An 18,595-nucleotide genomic window follows, 5' to 3' on the forward strand; every position below is an offset into this window, starting at 1 on the left:
CTCACCTTTGCATTCTTAAACAAAGAATTTGTCAACTTAACAAAGGGGTTGTCAATTTAAATTCTTTGCAAAGCCAAACAAGACATAAATCATTAAATAAATGAATAGAATTTCTAAAATTGCACAGAACCATATTAATAACCCAGGTAGTCAGATTAAGAAATTTGTTAGTAATGACAAGAAAACTGTTACGAGAAAGTTAAAGCTTTCTCAGCACTCATGACCAATTTTTGCTGGCTTTTCAGTTGATTTTTGACATGGGGTTTGTATTCAGGGTCAGGAAAAACATTTTTTTCTGCTTTGAAAAATAAAATATTGGCCTGAAGTAGACAGAAACCTTGGAGAGTTTCATTCTAACAAGCAGAAATGGTGGTATTTTGCTACACCTAAACTATGATGAAATCTCTCAAACTGCATAGCCAGAAGCAAAAGCCTCATGAGACTAATAACACTTTAACATTTCCAGTTCACATGTGAATGTTAATTCCACTCTCTGAAGAGAACTACCAAAATGGCATTCATTAAGATTAAAGCCACGTTACTATAGAAAAGGGAAATTTATATGTATGCTTCCTATAAAATGCAAATATTGCCGAAGAATGGGTCTCCACTGAGTTCTCCTTACACCTATTCCTTTACAAAGTTAAATCACACCAGTGAAGCACTTATTAAAGGCAGTATGAGATTCTAAAGTAGCAGGTATTTCCTGCTCTGATGCTGAGGCAGCCCCACAGGCCGTTGACGACTGTGTGTGCCCCTGATGAACGCCCGCGTATGGAACCAGTACAGGGCCCCAGTGATGGAGGTGGACAGCAGATGTTTCAGAATTTCAGAGGCTGGAAAAGTGGAGGTGGCTCCTACAAAGCACGACTTGTGATTGGGGTTGTCTTGCCCTGGAATCAAATGTCTTACCTGAGTAAGTCCCTTGAAGAATGTGATTTGCAATGGCTTTTTCCCATGACTGCAAAAAACAAAAACAAAGCAAAACAAAAGGTTTCATAAAAAACAGAAAATGATAGAGCTCTATTTTTCGCTCTGTGTTTTCCTAAGGGAATATTTTTAACAGGTTACCAACAAACTACAATAGACAAATTAATGATTAATTACTGGGACTGTTTGGTCTAAGGGAATAAAAAGGAGAGATGGGGAGAAAAATATAGGTTTGAAGAGGGGGTAAAGCATGAGAAAAAAATAAGGAATAACAGTAGGAGCTAAAAGTTAAATGGTGCTTTATATATACTAATTCAAATGATCCTCCTAAGAATTCCACAACCTGATAAAAGCTGCATCATCCTGATTTCACATACAAGGAAACCATGGCACAAGGTGGTCAAAGAACTTCCATGAAGCCCGAAATGCAACCTGATTCCAGACTGTCTGGCTGCTGAGACTCCACTCTTAAACACACACTCTTCTGCTTCTATTCCCTGTGGTATTGCTGGGTGCCGGTCACATATCAGTGCTCAATAAATACTGTGAAATGAATGAGAGACTTTACAACCCCTGGGGGCCATCATCTACTACACAGAATGTCCTTGAGAGGAAGGGCTGTCTTTACTCATCTTGTCCTAATTGCCAGCATCTAACTCAATGCCACGCACATGCAACAGTGCTCAAAGTTGTTTTATGAATGAATGCATAGAGGTCCAAATAGCTAGAAATAATAAGAACCATGAACACACAGAATCACATGGTAAAATGCAGACAGGTGGGTGTGGTAGTTCATGTGGTAGTCTAGAATAATGAACACAGCAATCATTATTATCTAGTTTCTCCTATGTCAAACGGCTAGTGGATACGGAGTAGAAATTCTGAATTCCTCTTTGTACAAATCACTCCCATTTTTGTGATAGAATAACAGCAGATCCCTGAAGGAGCTCCTGTTTCAAAAACATGGTAAGGGGGGCCAGGGTGGCTCAGTCGGTTAAGCGTCCAACTTCAGCTCAGGGGATGATCTCATGGTTCGTGGGTTTGAACCCTGCATTGGGCTCTGTGCTGACAGCTCAGAGCCTAGAGCCTGCTTTAGATTCTGTGTCCCCGTCTCTCTCTCTGTCCCTCCCCCACTTGCACTCTCTCTGTCTCTCAAATATAAATAAACATTTAAAATTAAAAAATAAAAATAAATAAAAACAAGACAATATGACCATTTCCACCTGAATGAAAACAACTAAGGTGATATCCATTTCAAACCAGAATAAAAAATTAGGTACCCACCAGTGCTTCTCAACTCTGTCCGGTAAAGTAACCTTGGTGGCACTTTACTTTCCTCTGGGCCCCAGCTAAAAGCAGCCTGCTTCAGTGCAAAATTTCAATAGGGTTCATATTTTATCTTAAGAATTCACCAATTTTTTTTTTTTGTATTCTGCTTGTTTTCCTCTTACCACAAAAATAACATTTTGATTATTGACCATTATGTAAAATTCAAAGGCCACCATTTTTATCCTTTAGCATTCAGTACCCTGTGGAATATGTTAGCCCATTCTGGAAACCAGAGACCACAGCATCTGGTAAATATTCTCATTTAGAAGTCCAAACATTTAGAAGCAAATTATAAATACATTAAGTGAGATATAAAGACAGACCCAAAAGGAGTATAATGAAATTAGGATATTTTGGTGTAAGATTATGGCATCTAAGCACTTAGCAACTACCTGCTTTTTGTTTTTTAATTTTTTTTTAACATTTTTTCATTTTTGAGAGACAGAGAGAACAGAGCATGAGTAGGGCAGGGGCAGAGAGAGAGGGAGACAGAATCCAAAGCAGTCTCCAGGCTCTTAGCTGTCAGCACATAGCCAAATGTGGAGCCTGAACTCACTGACCACAAGATAATGACCTGAGCCAAAATCGGGACACTCAACTGACTGAGCCACCCAGGCGCCCCCCCACCCTGCCTTTTCTTAAATTTTTTAAATATTTATTCATTTTTGAGAGACAGACAGAGACAACAGAGCGTGAGCAGGGGAGGTGTAGCAACTACCTTCTTAAAAACTATTCTGGAGGCACCTGGGTGGCTCAGTCAGTTAAGCATCCGACTTTGGCCCAGGTCATGATCTCCCAGTTCTTGAGCTTGAGCCCCACATCGGACTCTGTGCTTACAGGTGAGAGCCTGGAGCGTGCTTCAGATTCTGTGTCTCCCTCTCTCTCTGTCCCGCCTTGCTCGCACTCTCTCTCTCTCAAAAATAAATAAACATCAAAAAAACATGAAAAAAACTATTCTGAATAACCACATACAAAAGTAAACAAACACTAAAGTTGGTTATAATAAATATTGCTCATGCTCAGGAATATTTCTGCTTCTCCTACACAACAGGAAAAGATTAAACCTCCCTTGGTCCCTAAATCTGGAATGACCATGTAATTTGCTGGGCCAATGACATGTTACTGGAATTCATCTATGTCAGTTACAGGTGAGAGCATGAAGGAGTTAACATGAAATTTCCCATGTTCTCTTTTCCTTGCCACACCAACTAACAAGGCCATATGATGCACCATGGCCATAGGATGTACTTGGAGCAGTGCAGCTCCAAGATGAGGGCACCTTCTTCAGCCTGGAAGGCAGAATTGTCATACGTAGACAATAGTCTGGGAGTGTCACTCAGATGCACAATGGACTCCAAAGAAGAAATAAACCTTTGTTGGGTTAAACCAAAGATGTTACTGTAGTACCACCTAGCCTGTACTGGTAGATCCTCTCCCACATGTTACCCTCAAATTCAAATAGACCAGACTCATGAACATTAAACGGCCCTACCTTCTTTCTGTTTTATTACTATAGAGCTACAAGGACAATCTACAACCAGTATGGTTGTATAGAACAATCTACAACCAGTATGGTTATTTGTATTCTTTGCCCAATAATTGTGGCTAAATTGACTCATGAACTGCTCTTGAAAAAAATTTCGGGGCACCTGGGTGGCTCAGTCGGTTAAGCATCTGACTTTGGCTCAGGTCATGATCTCACGGTCCGTGGGTTCAAGCCCCGCGTCGGGCTCTCTGCTGACAGCTTGGAGCCTGGAACCTGTTTCAGATTCTGTGTCTCCCTCTCTCTCTGCCCCTCCCCTGCTCACACTCTGTCTCTCTCTGTCTCTCAAAAATAAATGTAAAAAAAAATTTTTTTTTTAATTTCCATCAATTTGGGCATTTATAAGTGTGTGAACAAGCAGTCAATTGACACTGTTCTTTTAAAACCACTTCCATTGGTCAAAAAGGGAAAAATCTATAGCACAGTACAAAGTTCTCTACTGACACAGACCATATGGGTGAATATATGACATTAAATACTCATTTTTACTTTACTACCAGTAAGTCATGCCACAAAGCAAATACAAATTACCAAAAAACTTTTTTTAAGTCACAGTAAATTTTACTAATTTTCAAAATTTTGATGTCCCATTATTTAACAGCTCAATCGATTTTGTAAATTGCACGAACTTAACTATTTTTTACAAGGTTCCATCCATTTAAGCTAGGGTTCTTTAACTGTGGCACCATTAACATTTCAGGCTGGATGATTTCTGTTAAATAATCATGGCCTCTGTTAAATTTGGCCTCTGCAAACTAGATACCAGTAGCAACTTCCCAGTTTTGACAAACAAAAAATGTCTGAAAATATTTCCAAATGTTTCCTGGGGGACAAAATCACCCCCAATTGACAACTACTAATCTACTCCAGTGGTCCTTTAAAAAAAAAAAAATGTACTCCATTCTTCGGCCCCACTGTTGCCTCACTGAAGCGACTTAACAATAGTACATAAAGGTGATATGATAAGATTTTACTTCCTTTTCTTATTGCATAAGGAAAATACATATTAATTGTTAAACATTTTTAAATAAAAATTTGCAAAACTAACAAAATAATTACTTGTAATCCCATCTCGATTAGCATGTTTACAGACAGGTCTCTCTGGATGCATTCATTCAACAGTTAATAAATGACTGCTTTGTGGTGGGCACTGTACTAAATATCAGAGATAGAGCATTGAGTCAGACACATTCTTGCTCTCCTGGAGCTCACAGCTTTATGGGAAAAACAGATTACGCACCTTAAATATCAATGGCAAATGATGGTACAGATCATGAAGAAAAGTGCAGGCTCCTAAGATATCAGTATTGGTTTAAGGTGGCATCTCAGTGAGGCATCTTTGAGGAAATAATATTTTAGTTGAGAACAGAAGGATGTAAAATATCAATGGGTAGCATTTGAGTATTGCTTACTACCTGCCAGGTATTTTTCTAAGCTTCTATATATAATAACTCCTTTAATCCTCTGAACAACCCTGTGAGGTACCTGTAATTATCATAGCTGTATTAAAGATAGAACATGGGTTTGGAGAGATTAAGTATCGTGCCCCAGATCACAAAGCTAATATGTGGAAGAAAGAGAATTGGAAGCTGGTCTTGACTAGGACAAGCACCCACACCCCCGAAGTGAGACAGGCAGAGCAGGAGGAAGAGGGCTCCTGATAGACACGGCTGTATTGCACCATTCTCCTAGGCAAGGAGGAGTGACCTTCCAGTCACCAAAGAGAGGATACTGAAATCCACCTCATTATATATTTATGGTAGTTTCCTAGTTAAATGCAGCCTCCTTAAATCCTTTCTTGGGAGGAGATGGGGCATAAATTATTTATAAATTAATTAATTATGATGGGAATTAAGCAACAGAACAGTCTCAAACTGAAAATTGAAAAGAGAGGTAGAAAGTTCCAAAAGGCTGAATTCATAACAGCAACTCACTCTAACACATATTTTTGATTAGTCAGGAGGTTTAACAGTACTTCTAGGCTAATAAATTAGTATGTTCTGAGCTAAAATGAATGCTCTCATTTAGGTCCTATAAATTGTGTGTTTGCAAGAAGCTGAGGTGCACTCTCCTAACTAAAATTATTTCCAACAACTTAAATGATTTAAGTCACACACTGTGATGATGACACAGTTAATCTTACAAACATAAGATCATTTCACGATGATAAAAAGGATTCCAATGCTACTGAATATGTTCTTTTTATTGCTGTTATTGTTTGAGGTACTACTGGTTTAATTTCTGCGTGACCATATTATATATGAATTTTAAATGTCACTAGGCAGAATAATAAAAGTAACTGCTTTGCAACTCACTTCCTATAAGAATGATAGTTCTTCTCAGAATTTACAATATATATAATCATCTGTTGGTTGGAATGCTAGGCTAATAAAGCTATGTTTATGGATTTAATGCACATGTGATTTTGCTCACCGAACATAGCTGCTTTAGGTACCTCAATGCATAATATTAGCAGATTCGGAAATTTCATACATGAGGCACCTTGTAGGCACCCAAATCTCAGGGAATGAGCTACTCTGATTAATTGCATTTTCTAGATCATTGAGACTTATCTAGAAAAGCCTTAGCATCTCATCCTTATTAAAGCTGAAAACATTTACAGAATATACTGGTAGATGTTCTTGCCTTAATAAATAATACTTTAAACTTCATGTGGGAATGGACAATACAAAGGGTGATCAGATGGAAATTTAAAAAAATATATGTTTACAATACTGCAAATGGAAGTAAGAGAAGAACACAAAATTGAATTGAATGTGTACTTAACTCCGGACATAGCCTAACAATTGTTTTTGAAAAAAATACTAATGTTTATTCATTCCATTATCACTTATCTCATCGTGAGAAAATGAATTACAGAAGAAAACACGCTTGATTCTTGCTAGTGTTACTGCATGATGAATGACTGAGAATGATAAAAAAAGAATATGATAATTTAATTCTCTTATTTCCCACAACAAAAAAAAATCATCTTTCTTTTCTATTACTCTTATTTAATGTTTATTTATTTTTGAGAACGAGAGACAGAACGTGAGTGGGAGAGGGGCAGAGAGAGAGGGAAACACAGAATCCAAAGCAGGCTCCAGGCTCTGAGCTGTCAGCACAGAGCCCGACGCGGGGTTCGAACCCACAAGCCGTGAGATCATGACCTGGGCCGAAGGTGGATGCTTAACCGACTGAGCCACCCAGGTGCCCCTCTATTACTATTATTAAATGTAATTCTCAGCTATTTTGAAAATCACACAACCATCTCTACCATAACTGATATCCCTTAAGTGTATTGTGGCTTATTTATCAGACAATCAAGAAGGAACATTATATTGGATTAAAAAGTGGTATGTGTGCATGCATTTTTATTTTTAAGTTCACTCGTGCTGCCTAAACTCAAGTCTTGTTGGGACTTTTGCAACAATTCTCTCTTGCTTTTACCCTCCTGTGTATTTTTTTTTCTTTTTAAGGAAAAAGGTATTAAATCATTTTGTTGAAACTAACAAAAGACATTAGTTCCCTTTTTATGTTGTATGTTGTAACTATTTCCTACCTACATCTTACAAAAGTGACTGTATAACTCAAAGGGCAGTGGCATGTTTATAATTACGCCCTAAATGCACAAAGTTGAATGTGGGCACTTTTAGAGTCATTAGCCGAGTGAGTCTCAAAATCTAGCCCGAGACCAGCAGCATTAGCGCTAGCTGAGAATGTGTTAGAAATGCACATTCTCAGGCCCCATCCCAAACCTACTATTCAGAAACTCTGGAACTGGGACGTGATGATGGTTTACCAAGCCCTTCAGGTGATTCTGATACACACTGGAGCTTGAGAGCCATCTAGTTTTCTCTAAATTCATTAGGAAGGGAGAACCAGATATTATCCAGACTACACTCTCATATGACACAAATTTCCCCAAATAACTCTGAGAGAATCTGGTCATTCTCCTCACAGCTATCTTCCCCCAACTACCTCACTGTGAATGCCTCTGCTAGGCCTACAAGATGAAGATTAGTGTTACCACCGTTGTTGCCAATTAGTGGAAATTGACCTGAGTTTCTTAGTTTGACCAGATTTTTTAAATGTTACAAAATAATATGCGTATTCTTCTCATTTACATTGTTTCATGCAAATAATATTGTCATTACTAGAAGAATAAAATTTTATCAATGAATTTCAATGTACTTTAGTAAATGGAACTGATATTCCCAATGAAACTGAGAAAGAGCATAATGCTCTTTGTATCAACTGATTGGGAAAATGAGTCAGAAAAGGTTTTTTGACAGGTTGCCATTTCAATAAATGATAAATACTCAGTTATGAAGCCAACCAGCTACATGGTTTGCTTTTTCAACTGCTCTCCTCTTGCTGGTTGGAAGGAAGCATGGGATGGAGAGGGAGGTGAAAAGGCAGGATTCCAGGCCCACAGAGAAGGGGAGGCAGGAAATCAGGTAGATCAGGAACTTAGAAGATCTGTTAATGGTGGAGGGTAAATTATGAGAGAGGATCAGTCAACCTACGAGGCCAGAAGTAAGCAGGGGCTTATCAGGAAGGATAAAGTGAGGATTTGTTCCAAAAGGCAGTCAGAATTCATTATAGGATTTTAAGACAGTGAGGTGATCAATCTAGCATTATAGTACAATCACTTTGCCCACAAAGTAACAGAAGGATGGAATCTAGGGAGAAAATGCTGAAGAGCAACTGCCGGCAGGAGAAAGGTGATAAGAACCAAAGCCAAAAAGCGGTGTCAGTGGAAACAGGGAGGAGGAAATGAGTTCAAGGGATCCATAGGAGGTAGAATAAACAAATCTACTAGAGAAGTCTACTTAGGAAATAACAACCGTGGGCCTACAGTCTTCTCTCAAGAGTCCCTGCATTAAAAACAACTGCCTAAAAGCTTTTTTTAAATGTAACTCACTCCTCAATTACACTCACATGTAAACATATGCTTGAGAGGAAAGGGCACACCCTCTATCAAACACAACCAGATTTTGAAGCCTAGTTTTGACTCAACTTGAGAAACAACTCCCTACACACACACACACACACACACACGCACGCACACACACACATGTGCTCATACATGCACACATGCTGGAACATTAGAATATGGCCTTAAAATGGAGTTTGGAAAGGTGTCTGTCTACACCACAGTCTGGGCATTCTCTTTCCTCCTGAGCCTCCCCGACCCCTATCCGAGCCAGTTCTTCCATGGTCTACTGGACTTGCTTTCTCTGTTGGCTGTGCCCCCCACGCCAAACAGAGATTTTGATTCCTTCCAGTTTAACTTTTAAAATGCCGTGATCACTTTAAGAAAAGAACCTGCCGTGGGCATAATTTTGTAAATCCCTTTTCCTTTCAATTCCCTCCACTCAAGATTATGCCCTCGTCCTTCCCTCTTTTCCATCTTTTCATTACCAGCTAGTTGTTTAGAGCTTCCACAGGTGAGAATGGGGGCAGTTTCACTGTGTTATTACTGTTGGACTCTCTGATTTTTGAGTACTATTTGGGCGGCACTCATGGTTGGTTGCTAAGGCATGGTTACCATGGTAACATCTCCAGATAACATTATTTTTTTTTTTTAAATAGCAAATTAAAAGCTTGTTTTAAATGAAATAATGAGGAAGTAATGAAAGCCCATTCAAGAGTCAGTTACTACCAAGTAATTCCCCTCTCCTGGGCACACAATATTTATTTTTAAAGCAGTCATTTTCCAGTGGAACATTAAAGATAAATAGTCTGCTTATTTGCTTTTGACTTATCTCACTGTGTATTTTTCAGCAGGGAAAGTTCCTGATGTTTTGGCCGTTAGCCTTTGGTGTGGAAGGTATTATGTCTGCTCCCCCATAACATTGCTGGTGAAACATCTCTGAGCATTCCTCTGGCTCAGGGTGCAATTTTGCAATCCTAGAACCTCTCAGAAATTTTCTCAGCCCTTCACTATTTTACCTACTCTCGCAAGAACTTCTGTTAAGAAATCCCACTACCTTGAAACCTCAACAAGGGAGAATAATAATAATGAACACGTCAGTCCCCTGGCAGCTGACACTAACAGCCGGACTTATGCAAAACTAATTTCTTAGGTTGAAGTTGGCTTATTGTGTGAGTTATGGTATTATATAATGTAATATTTAGCTGTCCTGTTTAATAAGAATTGTTCCTATTCTTGGCAAGTAAAAAAGTTTTATAATTAAATTATGCAATTTCCATGCCGTTCAATTTCTTACATGCCAATGTTCTAGAAAATCTGATTTAAAATATAAATAAGAGAATATTACACTGTGTACAAAGAGATATTCCAGAGTGATCTGAACTTTTTTTTTTTTGCCTTTTAAACTATATATCTTTTGAATGCACACGTGGACCGCGCCTGCATTTTCATAACGTCTGAATTCTGAAATTCTAAGCAGCAATCAAAACTGCAGGAGCTGACCTACTGCAATTTTACTGCCATGGCAAAATCAGCCCCTTTATTCTAAGCTACATATTTTCAAAGACAGTCTCAGCAGTATGCTTTTTTTATGACTCCAGTTTATGCAACTTTTCCTTAGGACCTTAGCTCATCCATATATCTGAGAATCCTAAATGCAGTGAGCTATCAAGCAATAGCATTATTTTCTTTTTCGTCAGTAAATTATGAGTACAGAACAGCCTATGAGTAAATGGGGGTCACAGGGGCATGGCAGGTATGCATCCTCTATGTTATTTTCAATCCAAGTTATGAAAATGTCGAGCTGACACTTGTACATTTAAAGGTCTGTACACTCAAAAGGAAAAGGGAATAAAAATCACTGCCAAACTAGGGTTCTTTGTGAACGAAGGGAGAGAAACCCTGATGGGCATTGTAAGCCAGAAGCTCACACAGTGCCACAGCTGAAATTAACAGTGAGCAATTTCTAAGCAAGACCTCCAAGGAGAAATGACTGAAAAGAGGAAAATCAGACTGCACACATTCTTTGAATCCTCGCTGGAAAACCAAGGTCTTACCAATTCACTGAGATGTCCAACGAGAACACAAGTCGGATTCTTCCACTGGCTGAAAAATCAAAAATGACCATGTGGAAAGGATGAGAAGGGGGCTTCTTATTTAAGGGGTATAGGACTAGGCAGGACTATTGGAGTCAGAGACAAAAATGTTATCCTTTGAGTAATTATGTATTATCCGTGTTCCTGTGGTGCTTGGAACTATAAAACCAATGCCTACCAACATAATTCCTATACATTTTGGGAGACTTCTTCATGTTTATCTTTGTCCTTAATTAAGCATTCATTTGGAAGGGCCAGTGTCAGTAGAGCTGTAGGAATATGAGCATAATCCCTTCCCCCACCCCCAGCCCCGCCCCGGGGTCTGGAGAACAGTGCAGGGTCTGGAGGAACTTCACCTGCCACAGGTAGGACTCTCCAATAATTTGGAATTCTGGGAACACCAGAAAGAGTTTCAAGGGAAAGGAGTTACTCATCAAACAGACAAAATAAACATCCGTTCAACCCAGTAGTGTGAGAGCCGAGCAATCCACTAGAGCGAGTAACTCAAGAGGTCATCATTTTCAGGGCCACTGGTAAAATCCAATTTCATCTTTCAGCAACTTGTAGTTGATAATACTTGTCACCCAGATGGCCTACAGATGTGTTTTAAGGATAAAAAAAAAGACACTGAATTTAATTTACATTTTTTTTCCTAAAACTAAGAGAGCTCCTTCTGAAGTTGACAGAAAATATAACACTGAGAAACAGAACACATTCTCAGAGACAGACAAATGTTAATTATATGAGCAAACCAAAGGAATTGTTTATCTATTTCAGTTAAACTATCTGTCTTGGCCTTGATTATGTAGCACGCACATAACTGGTTAGAATTTTCGAGAAAGTAATTTAACTGTTTCAGTTACCTACTACCTTTTATCATTCATTTGCCCTAAAGACTGGGAAGAACTTGAAAAATAATAGAGCTATCTGGGGCACCTGGGTGGCTCAGTCGGTTGAGTGTCCAACTCTTGATTTCGGCTCAGGTCATGATCTCACTGGTCGCTGAGCATGGGGCCTTGCTTGAGATTCTGTCCCTCCCTTTGCCCTTCCCCCGCTTGCAATCACTCTCTCTTTCCCTCTCTCAAAAAACAAAAAATAATAAAAAATTAAAAATAATAGAGCTACCTGTTAATTACTCATGGAAAAAGTGTTAACAGTAAGAGAATCTGTTTAAGTTTCAGACTTCCATTGCCACAATTAAATAGAGATATTAATAGAATCATTTGTCAGTTACTCTCCTGCCATATATGTATTTGTGATCTTTTGCTTATCATTTTAAATCAAAGTGTTTTATCATCCATCCGACCTGGTGAAAAGGATAAAGACTACCTTATGTTGGCGATTTGTATTTCTCCAGAAAATGACACTATCAAATCCCAAAATGGAAGCCAAAGAGCCAGCTGAGTTAATTTTCAGTTAGATGATTGGATGTCCTGTATATAAAGTTTTGATTTCCCACGCATTTCAATAAAATCACTGACAATCAAACACACATTAAGACACTAGAACAAATAACTTTGGATTACCTACACAAATGCTACTTTCCCTAAAGGAAGACAATCCAAAATTGACTTTAAATAACCGTATATTGATTGAGCATATATTCTACATGATAGCCTAGCACACTAAATACTAAAATTTGTTTTATTAATTCAAGCACTATTCTGGAGGAGGGATCTCATCAATGATTAGCTTCGCATGAATATAAAATTAAGTAGACTAAATGCCTATATTAGTCCCATGATCTTTAATCAACTAGAGGATGTCTCTGCATTTCATAAAACTATTTCACCTTACTTAAATACTGTGCTGCTTTTGATAAATCATGTTGTCATATTGAAATTAAAGGTCTGTAAACAAACAGAGCTTTTCTTAATATTACAAAACAAAGATTTTCATTCCATATTTGCAGTATCAGGTACGTGTATGTTTGCATTTGAGAATAAAAACTGAGCAGAATAAATTTTCAGAATTGACAAATTAAATGATACATGTGTCCAGACGTGGAAATAAATTGCTGAAGACAGTGTTATTTACTACGGAACCGCATGACTCATTTTGCAATCCTTGTGCTTGGGGAGGAAAGGGAAGAAAGGATGTGTTAATTATAGGTGATGAATGATTGTCACTTCCCGGGTGTTAGGACAAAGATGAAATTTTGAAAGGTTTTCCTGGGGGGGTATTTCATGCTTCAGATAAATACGTGTTTCTTCATATTTTTACATTTTAAAGACTTTTAACAAAGATGGCAGAAGCACATTATAAATTTTGGCTTGTGGAAATACACGCAAACACACACGTATGCGCACACACACACACAATTACTTATATTCAATTGTTCTCAATATTCGAAGAGTCAACCCCCCAGTTTCTATAAGCAAGACGGATGGCCCCATTTATTCATGCGCTTATGATCATCTAATGAGTCTATTTCTCCCTCATGTTCTAGATGGTAGTTTGCACCTTGTTGGTGCTTCATATCTCATTCAAAAAAACATGAATAACAGGCTCCAGTAATACTGACACATATGGTAACATTATGATTACCTATAAGAAAAGGGATGGCAAAAACAAATCTCACATCTGAAAATGTCGTTATCCCAAAAGGCTACATCCAAGCATTGTATCAATATTGACCTTTGTCTTAAGATCGCATTGTTTTAAGACAATTAAATCTATTCATACATCTGCTACTTCCGAGACGATAAATTCAAACTATCCCAGAATTCTTTCCGTGATCACATAAAAAGTTTTCATACAATACAATTTGGAGACCTTAAAATCCCCACATCCTAACCAATTCCCTTCTTCCTCCTTCCAGCTAAATTTTTAAAATGAAATTTTTATCTCTTTCCTATGGTCTTGTCTCAGATTTCAGAGGCTACATTGTAAATATAATAATGGATGTTCCCAACAGAGAGAGACAGCAGTTGATAAAGAAAACGCGTTCATTCCAAGTCATCATGGACACCCCAGGGTGCCCCCTATATCCCTGCAAGTAATTTCCTAATCAAGTAGATTGTAATATACAAGGCCCGACTACTGACATTTTTTGCTCAAGAGGTTGTTCCGTGATATGCAGTGCTGAGATACTCTTGAAATAATGTGTGAGGTTGACTTCTCTTCCTTTTTCTTCCCTCACCTCACCACACCACCTCCACAATTAATTCATTGCCCATCACCACAGCTCTCAAAGAGAATGATTCCAGGAAAACAGTAGGCTAACCATGTACCAGGTGTGTGGGCAACGTAATCACCCCTTTTGTCTTGGTTCACCTCTCTCCCATGAGCATCTAAGAGCAGTCACCATGTTTTACTCTATTTGGTACTGACAGCATGCAGCATGGAATAGGCACAAAATAACTGCAATCTGAATGAACTGAAGCCACTCTTTAAAGCAGTATCTACTGATGCCTATGTAATACTTCCACAAGCTTCAAAACCAAAGAACAGGGACTCTTCCCCTTATGTGTAACTTGCCAATGAGCAATGAAAAAGCCACACTGGACTGGGCAACAATTGCAGCTTCTGCTTTACACAGAGGGCTCCCTGCCTCAGGTCCACAGGGATCCCATGATCCTTTCTGCATGAGAGGTGCGGAGGGGGAGGACAGGGTGCAGGCCAGTTCAGCGGTGCAGTGCAGAGAAGAGCAGGACTGGCCAGCTGCCCTGGGGAGGCAGATCCGTGAGGCAGAAAAGGTTCCTGTCCCTGAAGGCTTCCCAACCCCAAAACATGCCTGTTAACTCTGCTCCATGCAGGAAAAGCAGAGAAGAAAGGCCACATTTCCCCACTTCTTCACACCCCTGGGCATGGAGAACAGGGTGTTAAGTTAAATATTGGCATTTAGATGTGCTGCTGTTTCTAAGTAAGAACCAAAGTTTGTTTCGTTTTTCCATTTATTTTCAGGTAGATGCATCTGTGAACACCTAGGAAAGTACTTAGAGGTCTGCCTCCTTTGTTTTCTCATATCACTATCCATGTGCTTCCCAATTAATTTATGGATGAAAAGTTCACGGAGAATGAAAAAAATTAGGCCAAAATACAGAAAGAGGAGGCAAGTGGGATTTAAATAAAGATTTGCCTCTCACACCTTGCTGCAATTATACTGGTTTAACATGTCATATTCATCCCAAGAGGCCTGCATTTTATAACTATAAGAGTTCCTTTCCATTTGTTATAGAAAAACTACTCAAAATATCACTTTCTGTGACTTCCCTATGATTCCTTTGGTAGGTGCTTCTTTAGGGCACCAACTTTCACTAGAATCTGGTATCACAAGGCGCTGCACCAGGTATCAGGGAAAGCGCACCTCCTCTTCCCTCTCCTCTTTGAAAGTCAGCCGTCTTCGACAAGACTACTTATGCTCATTTTTTAGAAAGTACCAGAATTCTCCTACTGAGAAGCTATGTCAGAGTGGTGTGCTTATGTTGTGCTCCTGAGCTTCCTGTCTGTCAGAACTTTGTGACCAGCCCTCCCTCGCCCAACACATTTTGTCAGGGAGAAATGGAGATTAGGCACATTCTTTCATTTAAAGAGCAACATATGAAAAGCTGTTGGGATACCTGGTAACTGCCTCAGAGCCTACTAATGTCTCACATTCTGATGACGCATGCCGTTCAACTTGAATAAACCAATCTAATTTGTATTAGTATCTCCTCAGGTTCAAATTCTGCCATTTTCCTATGCGTCACGTTCTGTGCTTTACCACGTTTGCGGGTTTAACCTGCGCAACCGCCTAATAACAGAGGCACCGCGGCTTTGTCCAGACTACAAATCAAATTTCAGAGAGTGCACCTACCTTCCTCAAGAACACACAGCAAACGTGGGAACAGGGATTCAGATCCAGACCACACAGAGTTCTGAGTCTTAAGTTTAACCACTCTGCTCTCAGGCCACTTTCTTAAGATCTCTCCATCTGCAAAAAAAAAAAAAAAAAAAAAAATCATTGGTTTTAAAATACTAAAAGAAAAGGCTGGAAAAGAAAAAAAAAAGGAAATACTGAGAGGCCAGTCTCCCAAGAATGTTTGTCTTTTTAAAAATTGATGTGCTATATTACACATCCTGCTCTCCTACATTTAAGTAACTATTTTTAATAGGGGTATACACTGGCCTAAAAGTATAAGTTAAGCATTTATGTGAAGCGCATAATTAATAACTTCGGTGAATGGGTACTGCCACCTTCCACTCCGTGTGCGCGGACCATGAAATCCGCTGGGTGCTGTGGCCACTTGCGCCGGCGATGGTGGGAAGTCTGCGCCGAAGCGCGGTGCTCCTCTGCCACCTAGAGGCTCTGCTCAGAACAACGCCGCGTCACGTCCTTCAGGCTAAATGAGCTCTGAAACGCACGCATCCTTGCGCCTCTTTTCTAGACTATTACTCTGTTCTGAGATTTGGGTCTCCTGTTCTCCTTTAAAAACAAAATTGCTTTCTTCATAAGTCTTCAAACTTAATACTAGAAAAGTCCAATTGTATTCAATAAAATATGATGTTGTTTTTGTATGATAATGAATTTGTTTAGAACAGCAATCATGGGGAAAATATCTCATGAAAGAGCTCTGCCTCTGGGGGGCGCCTGGGTGGCTCAGTCCGTTGGACGTCAGACTTTCGCTCAGGTCATGATCTCTAAGTTTGTGAGCTCCAGCCCCTTGTTGGGCTCTGTGCTGACAGCTTGGAGCGTGGAGCCTGCTTTGGATTCTGTGTCTCCTTCTCTCTCTGCCTCTCCCCCAGTTGCGCTCTGTCTCTATCAAAAAGAGAAAAAGAAAAAAAATTTTAAAGAGCTCTGCGTTTGGCATAGGAATACATGCACTACTTTGCGTACAAAGTGATCAATTAGCAGAGCGTGTGAGCAGTGATTCATCCCTCTTTGAATTCATCCAGTATTTGCACGTTCCTCATATAAGTTGCTAGATGTTTTCAAATAGCAATTAGAAATAAATATTTCTCAGAAACAAATAAGTAATTAAAAAGAAAAAAACAAGACCTTATTTCCTAATTTTTGCCTTACATGAAAAAATCAGAGGAAAAACTGCTAGTGGCTATTTTAGCTGATCATTCATAATAATAATGATAATGATAAAACAACTAAAACATATTGAGTCCTACTGTGTTGAGATAGTTTTATATGTTCACACATTATTTCTAACCTCATGACAATTTGAAAATTACCAGTATCATCGTTTGATAAATAAACTGAAGCTCAGATAAATATAAGGCTGGTGAATTACAAATGATAATTGATGAAACTGGTATTTAAAACAAGATTCCAAAAACCCACTCTTTCCCACTAAGTCATGTTAATTTGAAAATAATAGGAGATATTTTTTATCCAGAGTAATAAGTGATACGTTAATATCATTAATCTGAGTATTTTGCATTAAAGAGAACCAATAAAATTATTTAACTCGTCCAAAATTGATTGAAAGTCACTGAAATAGGATAAAGTTTTAAAATGAGTTTACAGGTTTTTTTAATTATTTTTTTTAATTCCAGTATAATTAACGTACAGTGTTATATTAGTATCAGGTGTACAATATAGTGATTCAACAATTCCACACATCACTCAGTGCTCATCAAGACAGGTGTACTCTTAATCCTCATCACCTGTTTCACCCATACCTTCCGCCCCCCACCTCCACTCGGTAGCCACCAGTTTGTTCTCGATACTTAAGAATCTGGTTTTTTGTCTCTTTTGTTCTTTCTTTGTTTTGTTTCTTAAATTCTACATATGAGTGAAACCATATGGCACTTATCTTTCTCTGGCTTATTTCAAAAATGAGTTTACAGTCTGACCTACTGCCATGACACACGAAATAGCTTAACCTGAAGAATAACGCAGGGTGAATATAACAGAGATCAGAAGAGGAGTATGGAGAACCCCCAGGCGAGGGTGACTTGATAAAGTGATACTGTGTAATGTTCATAAGCATCTTGCAAAAATAAATCACTGCATCCAGGTTCATAGGCAGGTGTCCTGCCTCCAGAAGAAGAGTTGGACTATAATATCTGCCATCTGAGGGATGCTGATCCTTCCATAGCAAGGGTCTAGATATTCCTAAAGAACACAGCCCATCATCACATTGTCTGCTTCTGACATCCTTTCCCCAGACACTTTGGCCTTCTCCAGAACCTGTCTATTATTAAAGATTTCTGCTGAGATTTATATTTGTGACATTTCACTCACAGATACTTCAACAAAAATATGTCATAAATGTTGAATAATGTCCTAGGAGATTTTTTAATGCAAATGTTTACATATAATGACAAATTCTAATATATCACTGTGGAAAATGCATGTCCTGCCATCTCCAGATGGGAAAAGAATGAATATGAATCCTTAGAGAGGTATCCACAAAAGGGAGGGGGGGCAATTATTTTTGTTAGTATTTAAATGTGGATTCTTGTATATTTTTTTAAATTGTAAAAGTAGCATATGGGCATTATGATCTTAGAATGTCAAAACTAGAAGGGATGTAAATATCATCTATTCTAGTCAACATTACATTTCTCACAGATGAGAAAGCTGAGGCCCATAGAGATGAAAGAACTTGCTCGATCCAGCAAGATAAGGCCAAATCCAAGAATAGAACTCGGTGTCCCAATTGCCAGTTGATCTTTTGATAGATTGTACAATATGTGCTGTCCCTTCAAAGTCTCTTCTACCCACACACAATGTAGGTAAGATTGATGAATACTCAAATGTCTTTGTTGGGCTGCAACAGACAATGGTAGATCTTATAGCAGTGCCTGCCACACAGTAGG

General features: G+C 38.8%; 1 protein-coding gene across 6 annotated transcripts in view; it reads right to left on the reverse strand.

Moving 5' to 3' along the window:
- The window catches only part of LOC147583279 (uncharacterized), a 401,534-nt gene that overhangs the window by 281,681 nt on the left and 101,258 nt on the right, over positions 1–18,595 (reverse strand). For all 6 annotated transcript variants that reach the window (XR_015248033.1, XR_015248034.1, XR_015248031.1 and 3 more), the window contains 2 exons: positions 15,636–15,752; positions 913–961 (listed from right to left, as the gene is read on the reverse strand). The gene's annotated coding sequence lies outside the window, so the exon portion shown is untranslated. The remainder of the gene's footprint in view (positions 1–912; positions 962–15,635; positions 15,753–18,595) is intronic.

This window comes from Puma concolor, chromosome A2, assembly GCF_028749965.1.
Source record: "Puma concolor isolate L17-30 chromosome A2, mPumCon1.1.hap2, whole genome shotgun sequence".
Classification (NCBI taxonomy): domain Eukaryota; kingdom Metazoa; phylum Chordata; class Mammalia; order Carnivora; family Felidae; genus Puma; species Puma concolor.